Source organism: Xenia sp. Carnegie-2017, unplaced genomic scaffold (assembly GCF_021976095.1).
Source record: "Xenia sp. Carnegie-2017 unplaced genomic scaffold, XeniaSp_v1 HiC_scaffold_57, whole genome shotgun sequence".
In the NCBI taxonomy this organism is placed as follows: Eukaryota; Metazoa; Cnidaria; class Anthozoa; order Malacalcyonacea; family Xeniidae; genus Xenia; species Xenia sp. Carnegie-2017.
Genome location: NW_025813523.1, coordinates 763,880 through 791,776, shown reverse-complemented (window position 1 = coordinate 791,776; position 27,897 = coordinate 763,880). Strand labels below are relative to the sequence as shown.

The 27,897-nt window shown below is 33.1% G+C and overlaps 1 long non-coding RNA gene across 1 annotated transcript in view; it reads right to left on the bottom strand.

The window, feature by feature from the left end:
* The window catches only part of LOC124456615, a 31,034-nt gene that overhangs the window by 2,187 nt on the left and 950 nt on the right, over positions 1 to 27,897 (bottom strand). Inside the window, exon 2 of the long non-coding RNA XR_006952355.1 lies at positions 2,393 to 2,465. This is a non-coding gene — a long non-coding RNA (uncharacterized LOC124456615). The remainder of the gene's footprint in view (positions 1 to 2,392; positions 2,466 to 27,897) is intronic.

Sequence of the window (27,897 nt, the reverse complement as noted above, 5' to 3'; positions counted from 1 at the left end):
GCTGTTGATGTTATTTTTAATTGTTTTTTGTTTATCCTTTTTATTATTTTTTTGTTTGTGTGTTTATATAAAGAGCAATAAGATCAATAAGAATGGAGAAATGGCTGAAGTGAAGGAAAATGAAAAGGTTAAATATATTGAATTTACTTCATTATATCCATGTTGGAAGAAAACGTAGATGAAATGATTATAACGTTTCTTGTGACATTATTACTTTTTTCATTAATTTTTTCGTGGTATATTTGTTATCACTGTTATATTATTGAAGAGGGATTTATGAAAAAGATAAAATACCAAGAAAAGAAAATTTTGGAGATACAGGAACTTATGAAAAATACGTATTTGTTAGAAGAAGGAACTATCTGTATTGGTGGTGGTGATGAATGGGAATAATATAATTCATTGTTATTTTAACGGAATTTATTTGTTTCAATTCGACGAAAGATTTTTTAAAAAAATTTTTTCTAAAAATTATATTGTTGACTTTTTATCAAAGAATAACGAGTTGAAAATTACTGATCAAAAAAAAATTTATAATTTTATTTTAAAATATAAAACATATCTCAGAGACTATAATAATATTTATATAAATGAACAAAAATATATAGAAAAAAATATTGGTAAAGAATTATATTTTTTTAGGGGACCATTTATTAATATAACAAAAATGGAATGGGATTAATGAAAAAACATTTGTTGATAATTTTGTAAAAAAAATTTGTTGATTTTTTGTAAAAATAAAAAAAATTCTCCATTTTTTAGGGTATATATTCATTTTATTTTTCATGTTTTGTATCATTTGATTTCATATACTTTCAAACATCACATCGATATAAGTTTTTTAAGGAAAAGATAAAACAAATGGCTCAAGAGTTTACCATTTATAAAAAAACTTTTAGAGATTTGGTAACAGTTTTACAAAGTTATACGAATGGAAAAGCAATCCTTGGAAATAAAGTATGCAGTTTTAATCGTTTTAGTAAGTTATGTTTTTTTTCAAAATCTGTTTACTCTCCGTACAATGATGGGTTGTGTTGCAAAGACGAATTGCAAATGAATTTGCAAGCATGTGAAAAATTAGCAAACGTGTTGAATAAAATTGCTAATAAAGATGAAGGTAAAGATTTGTATGAAGTTTTGTTTTCATCTAACGAAAAACGTGTTATTTTGGAACGTGAATCAGGGAAACTTATTTTAAAAACACAAAAAGCATCTCGTACTGTTGATGAAAGTGTAACTATTTGTCTTGATGATGATAATGATGAGTGGGATGAATGTTTCAAACCAAGCGATCTAAATGATATTTCGATGATTGATTGGACGGATGAATTTTACAAAGTGTATTTCAGAAAAGATGACGACTTAAAATCTATATCACAAAAATTGCGAGAATTTTTTGCATCTTGTCGTGATTTATTAAAAAGTGAAGAAGAGAAGAAAAAACCAACCAAAGTAAAGGAAGTTAAAGAAAAAAAAAGTAAAAAAAAAAGACGAGACCCGTACCAAGAAAAAAAAGAAGAATGAATGAAAATGGAAATGATATTGAAAATGGTAATGACATTGAAATTGATAATGATATTGAAGCTATTTATATGTTGAAAGAGTTTTCTAATAAATTGGATATTTCAATATATGATTGCGTTGTTTATCATAGTGAAATTATGAATGAAATTTTAGAGGAAAAAATGGCAAAGAATTATGATTTTGTAGAAATTTATAAAAAATATGGAAATGATAAAATCGAAAGAATATATAATGACATTTTTCTTTCAGTGCTTGATTATCATCATCCTCTTCCAACGATTGTAAATAATGACGATGAGGAGAACGAAGAAGTAGACTAATTTAATTAATGACGATTTTATAAAAAAAGCCGCAAGATTATTAAAAGGTGAACATTTAGAAGATAATAAACAAAATATATGTAATTTGTATCAAAAGAAAAAGAAAAAATATAATCGTTTAAATATAAATATATGGAAAAAAATGATTTGTGGAGTATTGATTTAGCTGAAATGAAAGGTTTGCCAAGATATAATGATAATTTACGATATTTGTTATGTGTAGTTGATGTTTATGCAAAATATGCATTTGTCCGTTTATTACAAAATAAATCTAGTAAAAATGTTATGAAAAAATTTGAAGATATTTTAATTGAAAGAAAATGAATTTCCTAAAAAAATAGTATCGGACGAGGGAAGTGAATTTCAAGGGATTCGAAAAGAATTATCAAAGAAATATAATTTTACAATTTATAATACCTATAATCGTGAAATTAAAGCTACTCATGCTGAAAGATACATACGAACAATACAACAGATCATTAGAAGAACTATTGACTTGTTGGAAACGAGAAGCGAAAAAGAAATTTTTAATTATAAAAAATACTTACATTTAATTGTGGAAAGATATAACGAATCTCCTCATCGCAGATTACATTCCGATAATCTTTCACCATATGATGTCTATTTAGGTGGAAAAAAAATAAATTACATCAAAAGACTGTCTAATATTTTAAACAAAAAAAGAAATAAAAATTTAAATATATTAAAAAAAAATGATAAGGTGCAAATTTCAAGAATTAAAAATAATATTTTTGAAAAGGAAAGTTTAAGACAGTGGGTTAATGAGGTTTTTTATATAAGTAAAGTTTTGTTGACGGATCCTGTTACATATAAGCTTTGTGATAACAACGGTGAGGAAATTCAAGGGAAGTTTTATCATATGAATGTTTTATGCAGTGCGGTGTTTTGAAACTAAATGATATATGATCTTGGCATTTAGCTGGACAATTTAAGCAATCGTCTCAGGACCTGAAAAAATCAGGTGACTCAACGGGATTCGAACCCATGACCTCTGCGGTGCCGGTGCAGTGCTCTGACCACTGAGCTATGAAGTCACAAAGTGGTGAGCAGGTCAATATTGTTGGGCTCATGTTTTCTCGTGAACAGGTCAATATTGTTGGGCTCATGTTTTCACCTGATTTTTCAGGTCCTGAGACGATTGTTGGGCTCATGTTTTCAGGTCCTGAAAACATGAGCCCAACAATATTGTCCTGCCCTTTCAAAACACCGCACTGCATAAAACATTCATATGACATTCATTTCACGAGAAAACATGAGCCCAACAATAATGACCTGCTCACCACTGTGTGACTTCATAGCTCAGTTGTCAGAGCACTGCACCGGCACCGCAGAGGTCATGGGTTCGAATCCCGTTGAGTCACCTGATTTTTTCAGGTCCTGAGACGATTGCTTAAATTGTCCAGCTAAATGCAAAGATCATATCTCATTTAATTTCAAAACACCGCACTGCATAAAACATTCATATGACATTCATTGAACGAGAAAACATGAGCCCAACAATATTGACCTGCTCACCACTGTGTGACTTCATAGCCCAGTGGTCAGAGCACTGCACCGGCACCGCAGAGGTCATGGATTCGAATCCCGTTGAGTCACCTGATTTTTTCAGGTCCTGAGACGATTGCTTAAATTGTCCAGCTAAATGCAAAGATCATATCTCATTTAATTTCAAAACACCGCACTGCATAAAACATTCATATGACATTCATTTCACGAGAAAACATGAGCCCAACAATATTGACCTGCTCACCACTGTGTGACTTCATAGCTCAGTGGTCAGAGCACTGCACCGGCACCGCAGAGGTCATGGGTTCGAATCCCGTTGAGTCACCTGATTTTTTCAGGTCCTGAGACGATTGCTTAAATTGTCCAGCTAAATGCAAAGATCATATCTCATTTAATTTCAAAACACCGCACTGCATAAAACATTCATATGACATTCATTTCACGAGAAAACATCAGCCCAACAATATTGACCTGCTCACCACTGTGTGACTTCATAGCTCAGTGGTCAGAGCACTGCACCGGCACCGCAGAGGTCATGGGTTCGAATCCCGTTGAGTCACCTGATTTTTTCAGGTCCTGAGACGATTGCTTAAATTGTCCAGCTAAATGCGAAGATCATATCTCATTTAATTTCAAACACCGCACTGCATAAAACATTCATATGACATTCATTTCACGAGAAAACATGAGCCCAACAATATTGACCTGCTCACCACTGTGTGACTTCATAGCTCAGTGGTCAGAGCACTGCACCGGCACCGCAGAGGTCATGGGTTCGAATCCTGTTGAGTCACCTGATTTTTTCAGGTCCTGAGACGATTGCTTAAATTGTCCAGCTAAATGCGAAGATCATATCTCATTTAATTTCAAACACCGCACTGCATAAAACATTCATATGACATTCATTTCACGAGAAAACATGAGCCCAACAATATTGACCTGCTCACCACTGTGTGACTTCATAGCTCAGTGGTCAGAGCACTGCACCGGCACCGCAGAGGTCATGGGTTCGAATCCCGTTGAGTCACCTGATTTTTCAGGTCCTGAGACGATTGCTTAAATTGTCCAGCTAAATGCGAAGATCATATCTCATTTAATTTCAAACACCGCACTGCATAAAACATTCATATGACATTCATTTCACGAGAAAACATGAGCCCAACAATATTGACCTGCTCACCACTGTGTGACTTCATAGCTCAGTGGTCAGAGCACTGCACCGGCACCGCAGAGGTCATGGGTTCGAATCCCGTTGAGTCACCTGATTTTTCAGGTCCTGAGACGATTGCTTAAATTGTCCAGCTAAATGCGAAGATCATATCTCATTTAATTTCAAACACCGCACTGCATAAAACATTCATATGACATTCATTTCACGAGAAAACATGAGCCCAACAATATTGACCTGCTCACCACTGTGTGACTTCATAGCTCAGTGGTCAGAGCACTGCACCGGCACCGCAGAGGTCATGGGTTCGAATCCCGTTGAGTCACCTGATTTTTCAGGTCCTGAGACGATTGCTTAAATTGTCCAGCTAAATGCGAAGATCATATCTCATTTAATTTCAAACACCGCACTGCATAAAACATTCATATGACATTCATTTCACGAGAAAACATGAGCCCAACAATATTGACCTGCTCACCACTGTGTGACTTCATAGCTCAGTGGTCAGAGCACTGCACCGGCACCGCAGAGGTCATGGGTTCGAATCCCGTTGAGTCACCTGATTTTTCAGGTCCTGAGACGATTGCTTAAATTGTCCAGCTAAATGCGAAGATCATATCTCATTTAATTTCAAACACCGCACTGCATAAAACATTCATATGACATTCATTTCACGAGAAAACATGAGCCCAACAATATTGACCTGCTCACCACTGTGTGACTTCATAGCTCAGTGGTCAGAGCACTGCACCGGCACCGCAGAGGTCATGGGTTCGAATCCTGTTGAGTCACCTGATTTTTTCAGGTCCTGAGACGATTGCTTAAATTGTCCAGCTAAATGCGAAGATCATATCTCATTTAATTTCAAACACCGCACTGCATAAAACATTCATATGACATTCATTTCACGAGAAAACATGAGCCCAACAATATTGACCTGCTCACCACTGTGTGACTTCATAGCTCAGTGGTGAGAGCACTGCACCGGCACCGCAGAGGTCATGGGTTCGAATCCCGTTGAGTCACCTGATTTTTCCAGGTCCTGAGACGATTGCTTAAATTGTCCAGCTAAGTGCGAAGATCATATCTCATTTAATTTCAAAACACCGCACTGCATAAAACATTCATATGACATTCATTTCACGAGAAAACATGAGCCCAACAATATTGACCTGCTCACCACTGTGTGACTTCATAGCTCAGTGGTCAGAGCACTGCACCGGCACCGCAGAGGTCATGGGTTCGAATCCCGTTGAGTCACCTGATTTTTTCAGGTCCTGAGACGATTGCTTAAATTGTCCAGCTAAATGCGAAGATCATATCTCATTTAATTTCAAAACACCGCACTGCATAAAACATTCATATGACATTTATTTCACGAGAAAACATGAGCCCAACAATATTGACCTGCTCACCACTGTGTGAGTTCATAGCTCAGTGGTCAGAGCACTGCACCGGCACCGCAGAGGTCATGTTTTCGAATCTCGTTGAGTCACCTGATTTTTTCAGGTCCTGAGACGATTGCTTAAATTGTCCAGCTAAATGCGAAGATCATATCTCATTTAATTTCAAAACACCGCACTGCATAAAACATTCATATGACATTCATTTCACGAGAAAACATGAGCCCAACAATATTGACCTGCTCACCACTGTGTGACTTCATAGCTCAGTGGTCAGAGCACTGCACCGGCACCGCAGAGGTCATGGGTTCGAATCCCGTTGAGTCACCTGATTTTTTCAGGTCCTGAGACGATTGCTTAAATTGTCCAGCTAAATGCAAAGATCATATCTCATTTAATTTCAAAACACCGCACTGCATAAAACATTCATATGACATTTATTTCACGAGAAAACATGAGCCCAACAATATTGACCTGCTCACCACTGTGTGACTTCATAGCTCAGTGGTCAGAGCACTGCACCGGCACCGCAGAGGTCATGGGTTCGAATCTCGTTGAGTCACCTGATTTTTTCAGGTCCTGAGACGATTGCTTAAATTGTCCAGCTAAATGCGAAGATCATATCTCATTTAATTTCAAAACACCGCACTGCATAAAACATTCATATGACATTCATTTCACGAGAAAACATGAGCCCAACAATATTAACCTGCTCACCACTGTGTGACTTCATAGCTCAGTGGTCAGAGCACTGCACCGGCACCGCAGAGGTCATGGGTTCGGGTCTTCTTATTGTTACACCGTAATTATCATCAGTAAATGATGCTTCATCAATACATTGAAAATTTTGCCAATATTCTTGATCTTTATTATCATCGTTATCTTCTTCCTTATTATCTTCTAATTCAATATAATCATAACCTCCTTCTGCCATTACATAGATTACTCTATATTTTGTATTTCACTTTCAGGAATCCAACTGTTATGTTTATTATCATAACCTAACCATTTAACTAAAACCATCTTTTGACCTTTAACCTTCTTACGTGTTAATATCTTTTTAACTCTATAAACATCATCTTTCTTATTCACAACTGATAGTTCCTCTTCATAAAATTTACCAATTATAGGCTCTCCTTCTAAATCTTCTATCTCATATAAATTCGGATCTCCTCTAATAACTTTAGTCACTTTAAAAAACTCTTCTGTAAAATTTGCTTCATAACCATTCGTAAATATAGATTTATACTTTGATATTCTAAACATATCACCAATTTTAATCTTAGGTAATGGTAAATAAGCAACTTCAGAACCATACTTCATCTTCATTATTTTTATTAACATCTTTAGGCTTCATCAAGATTGTACTGTGTTTTGTATTGTTATAATTATATACTAAATCATCCAATATATCAATCCATTTATATGTTCCTTTACTGTATAAATATTTCCACATAGATGTTTTAAGTGTTCTGTTGAATCGTTCGACAATCGCGGCTTTTTTATCATTTTTAGTAGAGAAGTACTTAATTCCATGTTTCTCTAATAATGATTTGACACCTACATTATAAAATTCTTTACCATCATCAAATTGAGCTAGTTTCGGGTAATCATTAAATCTATCTTTAAATTTACTTAATAGTTTTGCAACAGCTTTTGTCATATTATTTATGTCTTTCCTATAAACAGGGATAGTAAATGCATATCTACTTAATATTTCAATAGCTGTTAATATCCAATAATAACCACTGTTTTTATACTTATAAGAACCCATATCAACTAAATCCATTTGTATTTGTTCACCAAGATAGTTTACCCTTGTTTGTCTGAATTTATGTCTCCTAATAATAGGTTTACATCTAGTGTATGTGTCTTGAGATATTAACCATTCTTTAACTTGTTTTCTACTAACATCTACACCTTCTTCTAATGCCTTCTTATAAAGCCTTTCTGATGATTGATATCCTGTTTTCGGATCATAATATATATCTCTTAAACTTTGCTCAATTTTAATGTCTTCATCCATTTAACTTACTCAAGATAACATTCAAGTAGAATACTACCTACATTCACATGGTTACCATCTTGATCTAATATATTAAATATTAGCTCGTTAAAAGCTCCTTTTATAATTGTAATTTTAGATTCAATATCGTTATATTCGTATACAGTACCAAATAACGTCTGAATTGTTATTACTGGTAAAGTTAAAGCTATATTACTTTTTTTCCTTCAGGGTTATAATTATAACTTGAATTTACAATATTAGAAGAAATTTGAATATAGTTTAATCCTCTGTTTATATCCACTTTAGAAACACCATTTTGTACGATACCTTTTTCATAGTTTTTGGTATCATTAAAACCTAACATTTTAATAAGAGTATCAGACAATACTAATACCTCGTCATTATTATTAGTTATTTTACAAGTTCCGGTGTTTTCTACCATCTCAAGCTTTACGTTAACAGACTCAAGAAACGTTTTAAGCATTTTAAAAGTCCAGTAACCAGCATCTATATTATATTTTATAGAGCTTATTGTAAAAGCTAAAGTATTATTTAATTTTACATTTTTATATTCCCAATACACATAAGCTTTCTTAATATATAAATATGAATAGTTAGATGTTACTATACTTTCTTGTAAGTCAATTTTTTTACTATCTCCGTCTATAAAAATAGTGAACATCGTATATAACATAGCTTATATTATATGTCAAACAAGCAAATAGAAGAAAATGCTATAAAATTAGGTGATGATGATTTAAAAAATGTACCAACATGGCCAAAAATATATTTAGAAACAACTAAAACGCCTTTGTTTTCAAATCTCATAGCAGCTCAAAATGGAGATGAAGGTCATTACCAAGACTTTTTTGATGAAACGATTCATAGGTGGAATGCAAAGTTTATTGTAAAACCTACATTTCAAAGGCCGGTAAATGTCGACATCTGTAACTTCAGATTGTATGTCACAGAGAATGATTATTTTATGACTAATTTACCACCTATAACAGCCACGTGGACAAGTGAAATTAAAAGTAAAAAAGAACAGTCGACTGGTATAAGATACAATATTAAAAATCATTTAAATTATAAACAAGAAGCGTACTACGCTATGATTTGTGGGGCTTATGTGGCTAGTTTTTTATGCGGCATCGGGCTTAATCATTTAAATTTTGATAAAAGTAGAATTATACAAAGCCTTGTTAAATACCATTTGTATTATCAGATCCGAAAAATTATGAAACATCCATCGTTATTAGACAAATATGACTTTACGGAATTGAAAAAGCATATACCTTATAAAGGTATTTTAAAATTTGATAAAAACAATGATGGGTATTATGTTAATTTTCAATATTCGACTACTGATTATCGTAGCTTCATTGCATATCATTCTGAAGGTATTACAAGAATCAGAAAAGTTCTTTTGCAAGAGAGCATTGAAAGTTTTGTTTATACAATTCTTGGAGCTCAAGCAAATACAAGACGGTCAATAGTTAATCATGGAGCTAAGAGCATGCAAACTCAAAAAGTTTTTAGGAAATTAGTAGAGGATACTATAGTACAGAATGATACGACTGTATTGATATCTAACATGAGAAAAAGTATAAGTGATACTTATGTTTTTTTAAATATGGCAATAAGTCCTAGTATGATTTTAATACCCAGCCGTATGATTATATTAGATAAAAAGATTGATGGGTATAATAATATTTTAACATTAGCGAATAAAACTCTGAATTTCAATATTAATCTTAAATTAAATTATTATGGAATTAAAAAGAAAGAACTAAAAAAAGTACATCAAGATAATGCACCATCACAACACCTAGATACTCTAGATGAAGTGCATAAAAAAACAGTAGTACATAAACATACAAAAATGATAGTAAATAATAACCCACATCAAACAGATATGATTACTTTACTCGGTATATCAACGCTATCATCATTCATATTAGTTAAATATGTTTTATAATATAATATGAAAAAAGTTCTGGATTTTAATCATATTTCGAGTGAGTTGAGTCAAGAGGAATTTGAAAAGCTGAAAAAGTTGTATTTGTACTATCACAAAATGTATACTTGTTATAAATGGAAGTATAATAAATTAAATAAAATTAGACTATCATTAAACATGGGGAGTATTTTTCTAGTATCGACTGGTGCTATTGCTGGTAGTATAACCGTAAACCCTATAGTTATAGCCAGCCTGAGTGGTTTAGGAGCTTTAATTCAAGGTTATATGGTTAAGAGTAAGATTAATAATAACTTAGAAATGTGTAAATTTGCATATAAATCATATGATAAAATATTTATAACTATCAGATCTTATTTAAGGGGATTAGCTTATGATCCAGTGATATTTCAATCAGACGTAAAAGTTGTCGATGAAATAATAACAGACAATTGTACTACTATAGATAGTATGGTGAGTAAATATAATAAAAAATATAAAGATCTGTGAGTTATCTGTAAGTTATCTTTAAGATTATCTATGAGTTATCTGTGAGTTATCTGTGAACAAAATTTACAGTATTATATAACATGTCTGAAGAAAATCTAAAAATTACTACAGTTAAGAAAGAGAAAGACCCTATTAGAGTCAAAGCTGGTAAACGATTGGCTTATATATCGAAAGCTTCTAAAGAAAAAAAGATGCGAGATAGGATTGAATTAGAAAATAAAAAGAAAATTGAGGATAATAGCTGGAATATTAATTACGGATTTTTATTTGGAGCTATTGGAGTATTAACTGCTATTGCTAGTCTCTATTATACAAGGAAAAATGATAAAAGGCAGGAAAAATTAACAAACGATAAAGCGAGAGACGAAACAACTAGTGAAAAACATGTTTTGATACAAAAAAATAAAAAATATAATTTAGACTCATTTGAATAAAATATTTCTTATTATATATGAGTAATACTATGACTAAGAAACAATTTAGGAATGAAGCTTTTGATGCAGTGCTTGTGACAACAACTGCTGTAAGTCTTTCTATGGCTTCTAGAAAACTATTTGGTCAAAAATTAATAGACACAAACAGTATAAAAGATTTTGCTAAACTAGCTATTGCTGTTACAGCATCAACAATGCTAGTTAAATATGCTCAAGACAAAAAATGGATTCCTGAGAATCCAGTTAAATCTGTATAAATATATATGACAAGTGTTATTACTAGTGGGGTTGGAACAGTTTTTGGATCTATTGTTAATGGTCTTGGTTTCTCTCTAGCCAGCTTTCTATTTCATAAACTTGATAAAAACGGTTACACTGAGGAAATTGAAAGACACAATAAGGCTCTAGAGGACCTATCTAAGGCTAAAGAGGCATTCTATGAAAATGAAGTCAAGCAAAGAGATAAAATACAACAGCTAAGACAAGAACTTCAATATGCTGATAATGATATAGAACTTACAAACAAAGCTTTAGATGCGCTTAGAAAAGTAAAAACGATACATTACAACGGGTTAACATTTCATAGAGAACCACAGTTAGATGACTTTTATAAAAGATCTAAGAATATGAAAAAATATGAATCTATTACAATGGTTGGGATTGGTGTTATATCTGAATATTTATTATATAAAACTATTTAAAGATATAATATTATATTATATTATATGTATTGTAATAAATTGATTCATAAAGAGTTAGAAGAGTTTTTTGGTTACGTAAATTGTTGCTTTTGTGATAAAAACATATGTGATAGTTATATTAATAGACCTGCTAAGACATACTTATGTTGTGAAAATCAAGAAATTATTTCAGATAACAATAAAATGAATGTTTGTAAGCACTGTGGTTCTGTTCACTCATATAAGATACCAGAAATTTGGAAATGTCAACGATCTAGGCACTCGAGAAAGAAATGGTTTTTTAATAAAATTAGATTGTGTGTAACTTTTGAATATGTTGAGAAATTGACAAATGATTTTATAAAGGTTGTTAGTACTATGATTAAACATAAATAATTAATAAAAAAATGTTAGTATGTATAACTATTATATAATACGTTTAGCTAGTAGGAGGGGTATACCATTAAAACACTCTGTTAAAGATATGAAAAATAGTAAGACAAAGAGGATTTTTGATGATAGATTATTTGGTGAAGTATATAAAATCCTTGAGTGGGATAAAGATATTGACTGTACTTATTATAACAATTGGATACAGTCAAAGAAATAAAAAATTTACTATTATATATGAATCTTAAAGTTATATTAAAAAAGATTAGAAATTTTATCCTATGTTGTAAAAAAACTAGTTCTAATATAGAGGGTGTTTTGAGGGATTTTGAAAAAACATTGTATAAAACAAAGGATAATATAAACGCACCATAAAAAAAATAATATATATAGTAATTATATATATATATGTGTTAAGATAAACCAATACGAGGAAGACCAAGAATTTTTACTAAAGAACAAATCAAACAACATAGGACATTATATATGCTCTCAAAACCATGGCATTGTGATTCATGTAATAAAACATATAGTTTAGCATATAAAACTTTACATATTAGAACTAGAAAACATTTCATAAATTCAGAAAATTAAAAATAATATAGTTTTTATAAAAAGTTTTAAATATAGATTTATTTCTATCATTAAAATTAGTGCGTTTATAATTATACTTAAAAATAAAATATATAGTATATATATAAATAGAGATTATTTAAATCGAAAGGTACTTAAAGACAAACCTATATTATATAATATGCATAAGATGAATAGAGATGCGCTCCAAAAGTTGACTAGAAATGATTTAATTAATATAATATTAAATCAAAAGCCTAGGGTTGAGGTTAATAATACTTCAATTTCCAAACCAGTACAAAAAGTACTATCACAATCCAATATCAAACAAATGACTATACCTCAGTTAAGAGGTATTGCTAAAGAAAAAGGTTTAAAAGGCTATTCAAGACTTAGAAAAAACGAATTAATCAAATTATTAACACCAGTCCCCAAACCAAGAAAGAGTGTAAAAGAGATGGTTAAAGAGTATGAGAATAAAACAAAGATGCTATCAGATAAAAATAAAAAACCAATACCAACTCCTAGAGTTAAGATAAGAGAAACAAACAATGCTATAAAAGGATACACTAAATCATATGAAATAAGTATTATTAACAATAAAGCACCATTAATACAAATGCTAAGCACAAGAAAGTATCTTATATATTATATTAAAGAATTATTAACAACAATGAAAGGAATTAAATTTGTTGAAACGCTTAAGGTAACATTTAGTAAAAAAGAAACAAAGGATGGGGGTACAACCAACTTTATAACAAAAAATGCTTATTTCAACAATCCAGCGTTAACAATTACAAATAATGAAAATATTACTGAATCACTACAAATTTTAGAACAAAATATATTAAACAAGATTGATAGATTCACTAAAGAAGGTTCTGGATGGTCCATTCAATCAGTAAATAATCATTATCTTAATGTTGTTAAATACAAGCCATTACAAGGATCTTCATACATTAATTTACCTCAAGAACTTAAAAACCCTAAAAAAGGTTTGATAAATATCAAAAATAGAGATAATGAATGTTTTAGATGGTGTCATATTAGGCATATCACCCCACAAAATAAAGACCCACAGAGAATTAAAAAATCTGATAAGGAATATATTAACAAATTAGACTACTCTGGGATTGAATTTCCAGTGACTGTTAAACATTATAATAAAATCGAAAAGCAAAACAGAATTAACATTAACGTTTTCGGTTATGAAGATAAACAACCATATCCATTATTCATTTCAAAAGAAAAATTTGAAGACCATATGGAACTACTCTTGATAACTGATAATGAAACAAACATTATGTATTAATAAAAGATTTTAATAAATTTATGTACAATCAAACAAAGCATAAAGAAAGAAAACATTTTTGTATGCGTTGTCTCCAATGTTTTAGTTCTGAAAAAATATTAAATAACCATATAGAAAATTGTATATTAATAAATAGTATACAATCAATAAGAATTCCTGATAAAAATAATAACACACTGAAATTCAACAATTATCATAAGCAACAACCAGTACCATTTGTCATATATGCTGACTTTGAGGCTATTACAGAAAAGATATCTGGTTGTAACCAAAATAATAAAAAATCGTATACAGAATCTTATCAAAAACATACTGACTGTGGTTATGGTTATAAAGTTGTATGTTGTTATGATGATCAATTTACTAAACAAATTCAACTATATAGAGGTGAAAAGGCTGTTTACAAATTTATGGAAGAGATGTTAAAAGAAGTTAAATATTGTAAAAATATTATGAAAACTCACTTTAATAAACCATTAAAAATGACCACTGATGATGAAGAAGAATTTAAGAAAGCTGATGAATGTCATATCTGTAACAAAAAATATACTAATAAAGATATTCGAGTTCGAGACCATTGTCATATCACTGGCAAATACAGAGTCTCGGCACATCAAGATTGTAATTTAAAACTTAGAATAGACTCTGGTAAATTAAAGATCCCAGTAATATTTCACAATCTGCGTGGTTACGACAGTCACTTCATAATGGAAGAGATTGGAGCTATTGTTAAGAAGCATACATACAAAAACAAAAAAGGAGAAGATATTCAGATGAATATAAATGCTATACCTAACAACATGGAAAAGTATATGGCTTTTATGTTAGGTAACCATCTTACTTTTATTGATAGTTTTCAATTTATGAGCTCTAGTCTGGAAAAGCTTGTTAGTAATTTACCTAAATATTCATTTAAATATAATTATAAGCAGTTTCAAGGTGAAAAATTTAATTTAATGACTAAAAAAGGTATATACCCATATGATTATATGGATAGCTTTGAAAAGTTTGATGAGGGGTTACCTTCAAAAAAAGATTTTTATAGTATTCTTACTGATGAAAATATATCAGATGAACAATACCATCATGCTAAAAATGTTTGGAATACATTCAATCTTAAAAACATGGGTGAGTATCACGACCTGTATCTGAAATCTGATATCCTTCTATTAAATGATGTATTTGAAAACTTTAGGAAAACATGCTTAGAATACTATAAACTCGATCCATGTTACTATTTCACATCTCCCGGGTTGTCTTGGGATGCTATGTTGAAGATGACAGATATTAAATTAGAACTAATGACTGATATTAACATGTTTCAATTCATTGAAAAGGGTATGAGAGGAGGCGTTAGTTATATTGCTAATCGATATGGTAAGGCTAATAACAAGTATATGGAAACATTTGATAAGAATAAACCCTCAAAATATATAATGTATCTTGATGCGAACAATTTATATGGATGGGCTATGTCTCAACACTTACCTACTGGTGGTTTCAAATGGTTAACTGAGAAACAGATTAACAACATAAACCTTGCTGAATATCAAGCAGATAGTAAAAAAGTTTTAATTTTAGAAGTTGATTTAGAACACACTAAAGAACTACATGATCTACATAACGATTATCCTGTTGCACTAGAAAAAATTAAGGTAACTAGCGACATGCTGTCAAAATATTGTAAGACAATTGCTTCTAATTACAATATATCAACAGGTTTAGTTAATAAGTTGATACCTACATTGCAAAATAAATACAAGTATGTGCTACATTATAGAAATCTTCAACTATACTTAGATCTTGGGTTAAATTTAACTAAAGTACATAGAGTACTTGAATTTACTCAATCTCCATGGTTGAAAAAAAACATAGACTTTAATACTCAAAAAAGAACTAATGCAAAAAATTCTTTTGAAAAAGACTTCTTCAAATTAATGAATAATTCAGTATTCGGCAAGACAATGGAAAACTTACGAAAAAGAGTAGATGTTAGACTAGTAACTAATAAAGATAAATTATTAAAACTAATTTCAAAACCTACTTATGTAAGTAGTAAAATCTTCAATGAGAACCTTGTGGCTGTGCATAAGATCAAAGAAACACTAACCCTTAATAGGCCGGCATATGTGGGTATGTGCATCTTAGATTTAAGTAAAACGTTGATGTATGATTTTCATTACAATTATATCAAGAAGCGGTATGGTGATAAAGCTAAACTTCTTTTCACAGACACAGATAGTTTAACATATGAAATCAAAACTGAAGATGTCTATCAAGATTTTTGGGTTGATAAAGATAAATTTGATTTTAGTGATTACCCAGAAAATTCTCAATATTATGATAAGACTAATAAAAAAGTTATTGGTAAATTTAAAGATGAAGCATGTGGTGCCCTAATTACTGAATTTGTAGGTTTAAGAAGTAAAATGTACAGTTATATTAAAGATAATAATAAAGGAGATAAAAAAGCAAAAGGGATTAAGAAAAATATTATTAAAAGTGAAATAAAACATGAAGACTATAAAAAAACACTATTTGAAAAGAAACAAATCCATCATACAATGAAAACTATTAGAAGTGTAAACCATCAACTTAGTAGTTATGAAATTAATAAAGTATCACTTAGCTGTTTTGATGATAAACGGTACATATTAGATGATGGATGTACAAGTTATGCTTATGGCCATTATCTTATCAATTCAAATAATTAAATATCAACGAACAGTTATAATGTGTAGTAAGCATGTAGCGTAGGCCTCTGTTAGAGTAAAATCATACATACCTGCTCCTCATGTTTGACTACATATCACATAACTTTTGTAATAACTGTTTGCTGCAGGCAGTTTGTAAAACTAAATATCTTTACCACGCGCTGAGTTTTAAGACAATTGTTAAAAGCCACTAGTTAATCCAATATACCAAGTAGACTATAAAGCGCGCTGCTACTGATATTTATAAAACATTGTATTATTAACACTTGATTATTAAAGAATATTTCTACCACGCGCTGGGTTTTAAGACCATCGTTAAAAGCCACTAGTTAATCCAATATACCAGTCGACTAGAAAGCGCGCTGCTACTGATATTTATAAAACATTGTATTATTATACATGCGCTGATGAAATGTGCTAGCGACATTAAACAACCATTGTTAAAAACATGCACTAAGACACGCGCTTGACAGATTAAAAAACATATAGATTCCATAATTTGAAAAGATGTTTTATCAACACTTGATTTCTAAAGATAGTTTTTAAAGAGCATATATTAAGCCTCTGCTATTCTCGAATATTCTTCGAATATTCATCGAATGCCACTTTCGGCTCCGAATTTTCACTTCGTGAAAATTTCCCCACCGTCGCTTAGGATTCTCGGAGCTCCATCCCCTGCTCAATTTTAGCTACGCTAAAATTTGCGCTGCCGAGCCCCTCCGAAACGATGCTTTTTTAACACTTGATTTCTAAAGACTGTTTGTAAAATTTAAACGCACCTACATATTTCAAAAAACAAATAGATTCCATATTTTTAAACGATAGATTTTAAACTCGAGATTTTTACCCACCTTTGAAAACAATGACTTTTTGCGCAGTTTTGTTTACATGGCCTTTTGCGAGGGGACGCCTTTGAAAACACGGCCTTTTTACCACTATATTGAAACAATTACTTTTTTCGCAGCTTTTTTTACATTACCTTTTGCCAGGGGGACGCCTTTGAACCATGGTCTTATTTTGCGCTGTTACCCCCATGTATTAAACTAGTCATGAAATAAACATAATTACAAATGAACAGACTTTGTCATACGCCATAGGCCCTACCATTCAGTAGCGTTGAGCATATTCAATTCCTTTGTATTCTCCAGAAGGCGAAGGAAATGCTTTCCGGATTTTGTCCACAGCACAAGAAGGTATGGGTAGTCGGTACTTTTTTCTCAACCTGCCATGCACCCAAGCCGTCCACTGTCGGTACGCCGTGTAGCGTAATGCTCTGAACGATACAAAATTTTGTCTAAGATACTTATCGGCATTATACACTTGTCGACATACACGTAATTACACTTCCAAAGTAATATTTACTCGTTTTCTTCACTCTCAGGCATAGGTCCAATGTCATGTGTGTACACGACCATAGCTGTCTTTACGACAGCTTCGTTGGTACATACTGTGGCACAGGGGCGGATCCAGCTTCGTATATGAACTTAGGCACAATGTCGCACCGTTAGCGCGACTTTTCTAGGGGGGTGCAGAAACATGTCCCCCACGGTAAAATTTTAAAATTGCATTGCGAAAAACGCTATTTCATGCGTTTTTGCAGTTGGTCTTCCAAAATATTTATTACTGGAATGAGCTAACATTCTTGCTCATAAATTATCGATTTTTGACCGTTTCGCTTAATATCAGAGCTCATCAGCATGCCTAGGAAACTCGCAGATAATATGCTTTGAGGGCTTCCGACATGGACGGCCTGGTTCATTACAAACCTAGCCTAAAAAAATTCTTTACGCTTCATCAATATGGAATTTCATTTTATAATGGTCTAGTCATACCTATATGCTGATTATTATGCAAACGATTCCATGTCAATTTATCAAATGAAGTTGTCTATAAAAAAAGCAAAAAAATGTTTGTAGATTTGGTCGTCCAGGTAAGTAAAGTCCTGAGAACGACTGTTTGTGTTTATATTGACTGAGGTTAGCGGCAGTCATATTTACAGTCAAGAGTTTAAAAAAGGCATGAAGAACTTTCACTCCGAACTAGAAAGCTAGTTCAATTCTTCTTTTGTCTTTTGCAAAAAGATCTATAATATTTTCTATATCTAGATTAGTGTCCTGATGAATATACAATAAAGCAAGACCATTTAACCTGTCAGCAGCCATAGTACTTCTCGTATAGTTCTTTAATCTTCGCAAAGCAGAGAACGACCTCTCACACTCACAAGAAGTGACAGGAATAGTACCTAAGATCTTTAACAATAATTTTATGTTCTCAAAACCTGGAAAATTTGCCGACTTTAAAGTAGAAGAGACATATTCAGGAAGACAAGTTTTAGAAGACGATTCCCAGTATTTCTGCCAGAGATCAAGTTCACCATCTAAAGCCTTTGGATTTGGAAGATCATCCAAGAACAAAGAAGAAAATGAGTAAAATTTTTCCTTCCAAGAAACGCCACAAGAAAGACACAAAAGTAACTTGGATGGAATTAAAAACAAGCCATAATATATGCTAGTTGCTGATGAATCAAACCTTTTTTCTAACTCAGAACACAAGTGATCAGCTAAAGGAATGGTTATTGTTTTCTTAAAGTAATCAGATACAGATTCAGACGGAACATTACTTCTAATTGCCTGACGACCACAAGTTCTAGGTTTTTTCTCTTCAACACCCACTTTTTCTGCCATCGTCAATGCAGTACTGTACCAGTTAGCATGATAAACATCGACTTCATTTCTTACAGTTCTCGACAATTTTTTTAATGCCTCAATCAAGTTCAAACCGTCAGCAACATCATTACAAGAAGACTGAAGTAACTGAGTGTCTGGAAGAGTAAGATCAAAAATACACCTAGTATTACGAGTGCTGCAATAAAATCAAAAGATGTCAAAAGATGTAACAGAGGGGAAGCTTTACTAGAGGTCTCACGATTACACTTGCCTTCGACGTTAAAACTCACTTCTTCCAAGGAAAAAACAATAGCAACATACAGTTCTTTAAAAGTATGTAAGCTAGAAATACGCTCGACCAATCTTGTCTTACAAGCACTTTTCAATCTGTTTTTTGCAGAATCTGGACAATTTTCTCCAATGCATTTCTCCAAAATTAGTTGTCTGCATTGGGAAGAGTTGAAAAAGTTAGCAACTTCCTTCACATGTTCCAAAACATTTCTTACATACTGAACAGCACAAGTCCCACAAATACTAAGATTTAATCTGTGACTGAAACAATGTGTGTAAATGGCTTTATCATTCAAATTCTTAATCCTTGCAGCAAGACCATTAATGCATCCAGCAACAGCACCTGCGCCATCATACCACTGCCCACGACAGTCCTGAATGTTCAAATTCAACTCTTCGTTTAAACATTTCAAAATCACAGATGCAAGGTCCTTCCCAGACATACCCTCACTACAATGAATGAAACGAAAAAATTCTTCTCTTATGTTGAACTCCTCGTCAACAAAACGCAAAACCAAAGACATCTGTTCTTTATTAGAAATATCACATGTTTCGTCTGCAATCAATGCATAAAACTTGCTCTTTTTTACTTCAATTAGAAGCTGTTCAGTGAAGAATTGACCACAACACCTAATTAACTCATTCTGAGTAGTTTTAGAGATGTAGGAGGCATTTTTATCATGATGCTTAAGATGGGCTTCCAAAATGGTGTCCCCTGCACGAACACGGAAGTTTAATAATTCAATAAAATTACAAACATGCTTTTCAGAACATTCACCAACTTCAGGATGATACTGAGAATCATCGCGATGACCTCTAAGTGGTAATTGAAGGCGACCTGCAAGAATGATGGTATCAACTACTGGAACTAATTTTTTCCTATTCTCTGAAATCTTTTTCTTTAAGTTACCATCAATCATGACATTTATTGGCTGCCTTTTACCGGAACTCTGATCCAAGATATCCTTAAGAAGAGCCGAAGTGTGAACATGAAGACCTGATGATGTACTTATATGCCTTTTTATTGCACTTTTAGCATCAGGCCAATGTGTTAATGGCTCTGAAAAAATATTTTAATTCGACTGTTTTTGGAGGGAAAACTATCATTAAACAAAACACATGGTTAGCAAAAAGCACCATTAAGACTTGGGGAATACAAAAGCCAAAGATAATCCTTCAGCCAATCGTGTCGAAAGGACCTACTGCGATTATTTGCATCAACAGTTTTAGGAAATTCATAGCATTCATCAGGTACGAATACATTCTTTACAAGTTTTTCAATTTCATGAATTTCCATACCTCTCACCTTTTCTCTATAAAAACCAACATCATATGGATTTCTAGGCAAATCAGCATTTGCAGTTTTATTATCTGGTAATTGCAAGGTAGAAGATGAAATAAAAGAAGAAACATCACAAGAACCCAAAGCGATATTGTGAGATATACCATATGGATGAGCCTTGGTTGTCATGGTTGTCTCAGTAGGACCAGAAGGTGTAAACCTCAACTTTGTTTGTATACTGGGCTTTTTAGCTTGTGACAAGTGACTACTTCCCTTTCTTTTAGTTCCCTTCCCAGCAAGTATCAAAGGCACATAGTGATTGTGTTTGAATGCAGTTGCTTGAGGAGCTGAACCTTCAAAGCAAAACAAAACTCGCAAATAATTACTAGTGGAAGCACAAGCTCTAGATCGAATACGAGGTTCAATTCTTTGGTTAAATAATAAATTCCACCTATAAGCACTAGGATAATAGGAAAAAATGCTACGGGATGTAACTGAAGAGAGTGCTAACAAACAAACAAACAAACCCAGTCCATGCCATATCTTTTGCATTTAACACATATTCTGCCCTGACCAGTTCAGCAACAGAACAACCACTTCCAGCACTATCAATAGCTTCAAAAGAGACTGACATGGCTACCATGCTTGAGATAGAATCAAAGTGTTTGTTATGCTGAGTTTCAAAAAGATTTGAAAAACATGGATGTTTCGCATAATAATCAGCATATAAAAATAATTCCATAGAGGTCATCAGCCTCAAAATAGTCAACACAGAGTTGTCACCAACAAGCAGAATTGACAATGAACTATTGAGGCAGTTGCCATTTGTAGCAGATCTGAAATAATGTTATGTAAATTTCAAATATCATGCTTCAGTTCATTTTTGTATATCTTATCTTAAGTATACTATTCAACACATCAAGAAATAAATCAATAGAAACGTTTTAAATATGATCGAAATTTGAAAATTTGTTTTGTTTTGAATCACATAAATAAAACACAAATGACAAATCCGTCGGGCATCACATCAAGTCAATTTATATTTTCTTATATATTTTTGTGTAAGTATGCATGCATAACATGTCATAAGTTTTCTAACCTTAAGGCAACCAAATTTGTGTTCTTTGTCTTGGCACTCTGCGGTATGTAAAATTCGGCATTGATGTTTCGGAAAATATCAACACCGAGCGGTGGCGTGCGGTCATGCAAGCGCCGCTTGCCTAAGCATTTTACCGAACAAAAATTTTTTGGATCAATCTCTGGGCAAAATCAGTTTAAATTTTTTTGTTCTAAACAATGTCAATGTAATCTTTTGTTTAAATTGTCTTTACAGTTGAAATGCTTGCTATTTATACGCGATTTACTGTCGTGGTTTTCGGTTTCACTTTGCTACACTTGTAAGATGAGTCAAGTGTATTAAATTAAGTGGATGAAATTAATTATTTATTAACCAAGGCAAGCGCGCTTGCCTTCGGAGCTCAATTTGAACATTTGCGTATGCGTTAATCTAGATTTGGAGGCTTCTTATTCGAGGAATATCGAGAAAAGGCAAGCGGCGCTTCTAAGGGCGCCGCTTGATAGCGATTGGTCAACAGTCTTGTACGCTCGCAATTTTAAACACATATCAGCGCACGAATAATATTCGTATATTCAACACATTGGACATCCGAATTATTCACGCCGTTAATGTTATCGTTTATTAAAAGATGACTGAGAGCGAAAGGTAATGTTCTGATTTCTAATTCAAAGTAGTAGTAGATTTCTAATTTATGTATGTAGAAGATATTATCTGTAGCATGTTATACTTTATCGTTATATAAGTCTTGCGTATGAGCTCTGAAAGTGATTTCAATGTACTAGAACGCTATTAAATTTTGTGATTATTTTATTCACTGGCAAAGAAGTTATTTACAACAGTCGTGAGTATTCTATATGTTAGAATTTATTTACATGCTTTTTATATATTTTGATAAACAAGGTGCAGTTATTACACAGCGGATAATGTACTTGAAATTTGAGTAGTTTTACGTAATTATAAAGTTATGTGCGTAAGTTTAAGTAGCGCGTTTGAGTAAGTGTAGGATTGGCTATTTCTTCTATTGCTAATACATGAATCTAGATAAGTAATGTACGCACTACAAGATATCATGTAACTGATGTAAGGTATAAATAAGATTGATGTTCCTATAAAATATATAGCATAGGAATTTTCATCCTTTTATGTTCTACTTCTACAATTCGGTATTTTCACGACACCTGTACAACATGACTGAATGCATTGTGGAATCACTGTTATCCCGCTCGTTTGGATTGAGACCTTTTTCCGAGAAAATCCAAAATCCAGAGTCCAAAATCCTACAACAGTAATTCTGTTGTAGGATTTTGGACTATTTCGTTCTGTTACTTCTTCACTACAATAGAAATGCACGCGTAGCCATTTACTTAAAACGACTTTATATCACAATACCACATGTAATACTTTTAAACCGTAATTGTGATATATACTCTATAAAAGTTTTTGAATTTTTTAGATTTTTTCAATGCTGTTTCAGTCATGACAGATACATTTTTTCGACAAAGTACTCCCAGAAATCGCGGGAAATGCGCTCCAGTAGCCTTCAAAATCCAAAAATTTTCTGGGGAAGCATGCCCCCAGAACCCCTAGATAGCTTCGCGGCATGCCGCAAACCTCACCCCCAGCCCTTGCCTATTAAATTCGGTCACCACACGCCACTGACACCGAGACGATCCAACAAATTATCGTTGGTAACAATGCTGTTGACTTTCAGGCAATCCAACATCTCTCCGTAGAGTTGAGCCATAAAAGTCTCATCTTTCCTCGTAAAAGCATCTTCGACGCGATCAGTGAAAGATGCCATGCTTCTCATTAATATTGTTGGTTTTGAAGCTCAAAGATAAAACCTCGCTATCAACAACTCAATCTGTGCTGAATTTCGCACAACACCGCTTGAACATTTCAGCAAAAACGGCGGCTCGTTAGTCAGCACAACGGCAATAAACCAATCAAGTATTTTCTCATAATACTATCCCAACCCTGACAATATGTTTATTTTTCTAATGCTTTCGTTGTGAGGACACAAAAAAATTAATTAATTTTCGGATAAAGAATTCATGATCATTATTCACACAACGAAACAAAGTACACCATACCGAGACGAGATTCGAACCTGCAAAAGGCGAATAGAAAAATGCTCTTGGTCCTTTCGACAAAACAGACTTCTTTCCACACGAGCAAATTGTTTTTATTTTCAACTAGGGACATTTAAAATTTGATTAATTTTTTCCGCTGCTGTGAAGAATTTAACTACGTCGCGTGCTGAATGTGACGTAGTTTCAATCCGCCCCTGCTGTGGCAAACTCTTCCTCTTGTGTGATGCAAATATGATCGCCATGTATCAGAGGATCAGTATTGTTTACCTCTTAGCAACATATACTTTCCCGTCCACACAAAAGCCACACTCGCACCTAAAAGATAAAAACATTCTTTTTACTTTGGGAAAAACAATGAAGCATCAATAAAATGCAACTAACCATTCAACATTTCCAATTCTGTGAATGTATTCATCTTCGCTTTCCGATGACGAAGAATTGTCATTACTATGACCACCTTGCGCGTTGGCCAAAGGCTCAAACATGCAAGGTTGTACCTCATTGTTATTGACGACAATATCATGATCGGCTTCTTCTTCAGAAGAATCCATTAATTTCGCAACCTATGAAAGCGATTGTTGAAAAATACAAAAGTTTTCCACTTCCGACATATTGTAAACAAATAGTAGCTATGTTTTTTCTAAGAATCGTATAATGTTGAGTTCGAGCTTGGTGTTTTGAGATTTTATAACTTCGTTTTGCAAAATACCTCTCAGTTGTGTACAGAATGCAACAATAATGACTTTAGCAATATTTACACTAACTCTTGATTAGCAATGGAAGTTTATGGAACTTACATCCTTCTTCATTTCTGTAACACCAATGATTTCACTAGTTTTCTTTCGTTACGATGATAATAAGTGAAAGAATAGTATACTATAATCAATGCTTTCAAAATTATCTTTAAGGATGTGACAGCACCAGCTCTTTTTATGGAATGGGAAAAAACAGCATGGAACATTCTTCTACATAACCACAAATATTTAAACTCATTTAATTTCTTAGGAAGTGCACTTCCCGCGTCAGAAGAAATTGTGTTTCAACTAAATTGATTTGTTTGTTTACGGTGAAAAGAATTTTGAGGCTTCAATAAATGTTGGTCCTCATTGTTCAAGGCAGGAAAGTGTTCAAACGACCAAATACCACCAACGTGTGACAGTTTGCTTGAACATATTCGTTGGTCAAACTACTAAGCTGCGCTTTGGCCTTTCTGTTTACAACCACAAATGGATATTACTCCTCCGGATGAAAATGGGTGGCAAACGAGTGACGGGAAACTGCGAGTCGGAAGTCGTATGGATGACCATAGCGCCGGATTCCATATTTGATAACGTTCATTGTGGTTGTAAGTCTGGCTGCAACATGGCTGTAACTCCCAACGTTGTTCATGTAACAAAGCAGGAGTGAAGTACACAGATGTATGGTCGTGTACTGCATGCACGAATGTAGATATTGATGACGACAATGATGTTGAGGAAGAGGAGTTTTTAAATGATGACATTGACGATGAATTCGAGGCAGATCTGTCTTGCACAGTACGATTATAACTTTCAAAATATTATCTTTGCAACAATTGCTAAAATCCAACCTAATGCACGAGTGAAATATGTATTTCTTTTAGGCATTTTATTTATGTTCCCAGTATTATCGTGCGGAAAAGCTCTCTATTAGGTCTGGCACTAAAACACAAAATATAAATAACATGAAGTTTCCAAGGAAAAATGGCGGATTCCGAAATTGTAATGAGCTACAAATTTTAAAATTTCAATGTAATATAGCAATAAAACTGCAGCTTTTTGGAGATGGCAAGAAGTAAATCTGCGTTAAGCATGAAAAAGTTGTTCTGTCTTGAATTTTCCACGACCTTTCTCGAGGTGTCCAACGGGAATGAAAGAAAACCGGTCACAGATCACGGACTAAATAAAATCTAGCAAACATAGGACATTTAGCAGTACGATCTATTACATGACTGAAATAAAGGCAACAAATTAAACAAAAAAAGAAGTGAACACCAAACCGTAAAAATATACATTTAACAAAAAAACAAGTTTAGTGCACATTTTTAGAAATGATTTTATAACGATTGAATAAAGCAGAAATTCTTTATAAAATACCCGCCATGAAACTTTTAAAAACTCGATTACAATTCCAGTATTCCAGACATTTAGTCATCAAAACACACGACCTAAACGTATAAAATCACACAACGTATATATATAGAATAAAACAGTGGAAATATGCAGCGCATGAAAGAAGAGTCCGACAAGTTTACTTTTCTTTTAAATACTTCGAATAGTCAATACCATCCCGGGTCATACCTCTACTTCTTGCATTTTCACACATTTTAAATGTCGACCAATTTTCGGGATCATCTTGAAAACGTTCCTTTGCAAACTGATTGAGGACAAACTTGTGAAAACTACCCGCTCCAATAGCAATAAGAAAATCACTGTTACGTATTAATGCAACATTAATGATTGGTACGCTGCTGCGAGAAATACTGTCAGTTTTTCCAGTATATTTTGGAGAGTATGTTACAGCACCACTCATTTTAGCAAAATACTCCTCATGTCCAAGGTCACGTGAGCCTGATCCTCCGTACTTACTCATATCCGTTGATAAATAAATAGGTTTAACACCTCGTTTCTTTTTCAATTCGTCTACAAGTCTCATTGCCAAAGTAAAACAGCGATTGGTTGTCGTTGGGAAAATATTGATATGATTAGCTCTAATATGAATAGCAACGTAAGGTCTTGTTAGAAACAACTTTGTAAATTTAGCAATTTCTTCCATTATCACGTCGCTGGGGTTTAAAAGGTAGTGAAAAATCTCATCGGGACTTAAATCACCTGGATTATTTTTCTTTTGATAGCCATGGTCACCGAACGATGGAATTTCAAAACACTTCACATCTTTTAAAAATGTTTTCAAGCTTTTTGTTAAATTAAAGTCACTGGCAACGCATATCATTTCCCGCTCATCTAAATTAACTGAAAGGGTCCAATCGTAGCTTCTTTTACTTCATCGCATTTCACCCATCCTTCTCCTTTGCTATGACCGTTTTTATCGTAAAGAGCATTGTCAATGAGTTTCAAGTGACCTGACGCGTCGGTACGAAGAGGTTTTGTTAAACGTATCACATAAATTGGTTGTGCGTTTTTACATGATGCATTGTATTCTTTATCTAAGACAACGGGTGGAAAATTATTGCGAGCAAAAACATCGTTAAGTTGGTGAAAGTTGTAAATCGATTCAAATGTTTCTGCGCCATTGCTAATACATCCTCCGTTATTAAAGTGTGGAGCTACAAGTTTAAAGTTTTCAAATCCGGGTACATTACCATTCCTAAAAACAGGGGCGGATCTAGACCGATGCAACCGATGCGAATGCATCGGTCAAAATATTTAGATATTAAAATCTGCGAGTTTGCATTTTAATGAAATAAATAGCAAATATTATTTTCGAATTATTTAAAACGCACATTTGACAGTGATATATTGTTTAGTTAACTTATAGATTTAGCAGTTTTAAGCTAAAATTTGTTCTAGAAATAACATTTGTGTTCTCCGATAATTTTGTCGTATTCCATGACACAAATAGCGAAAGAAAAGTCGATAAAATTTAGCGAAATTTTGTCGTGAATACATAATTAGTAAGTAATTTAATAGTATTCTGCCAGCACGTCACGGTAGATGGAAGAGGCATCGCTACGTCACAGTAGATTTGCGATGCATCGGTCGATGCATCGGTCCCGAGTCCTTTTCCGCGTGAAATCTACTGTGACATCAGCAAAACCATTGTTTTAGGGCCTCACGTCACGGTAGATTTTGCCGCTGAGCGATGCATTTTCCATAATTTTGTGATTGTGGGCACATGGCACCGATGCATTCAACTTTGAACTTCAAAGTTGAATGCATTGTTATTTGATCACTTGATATAACTCGCAATCATCGATCGAAGTCATGGC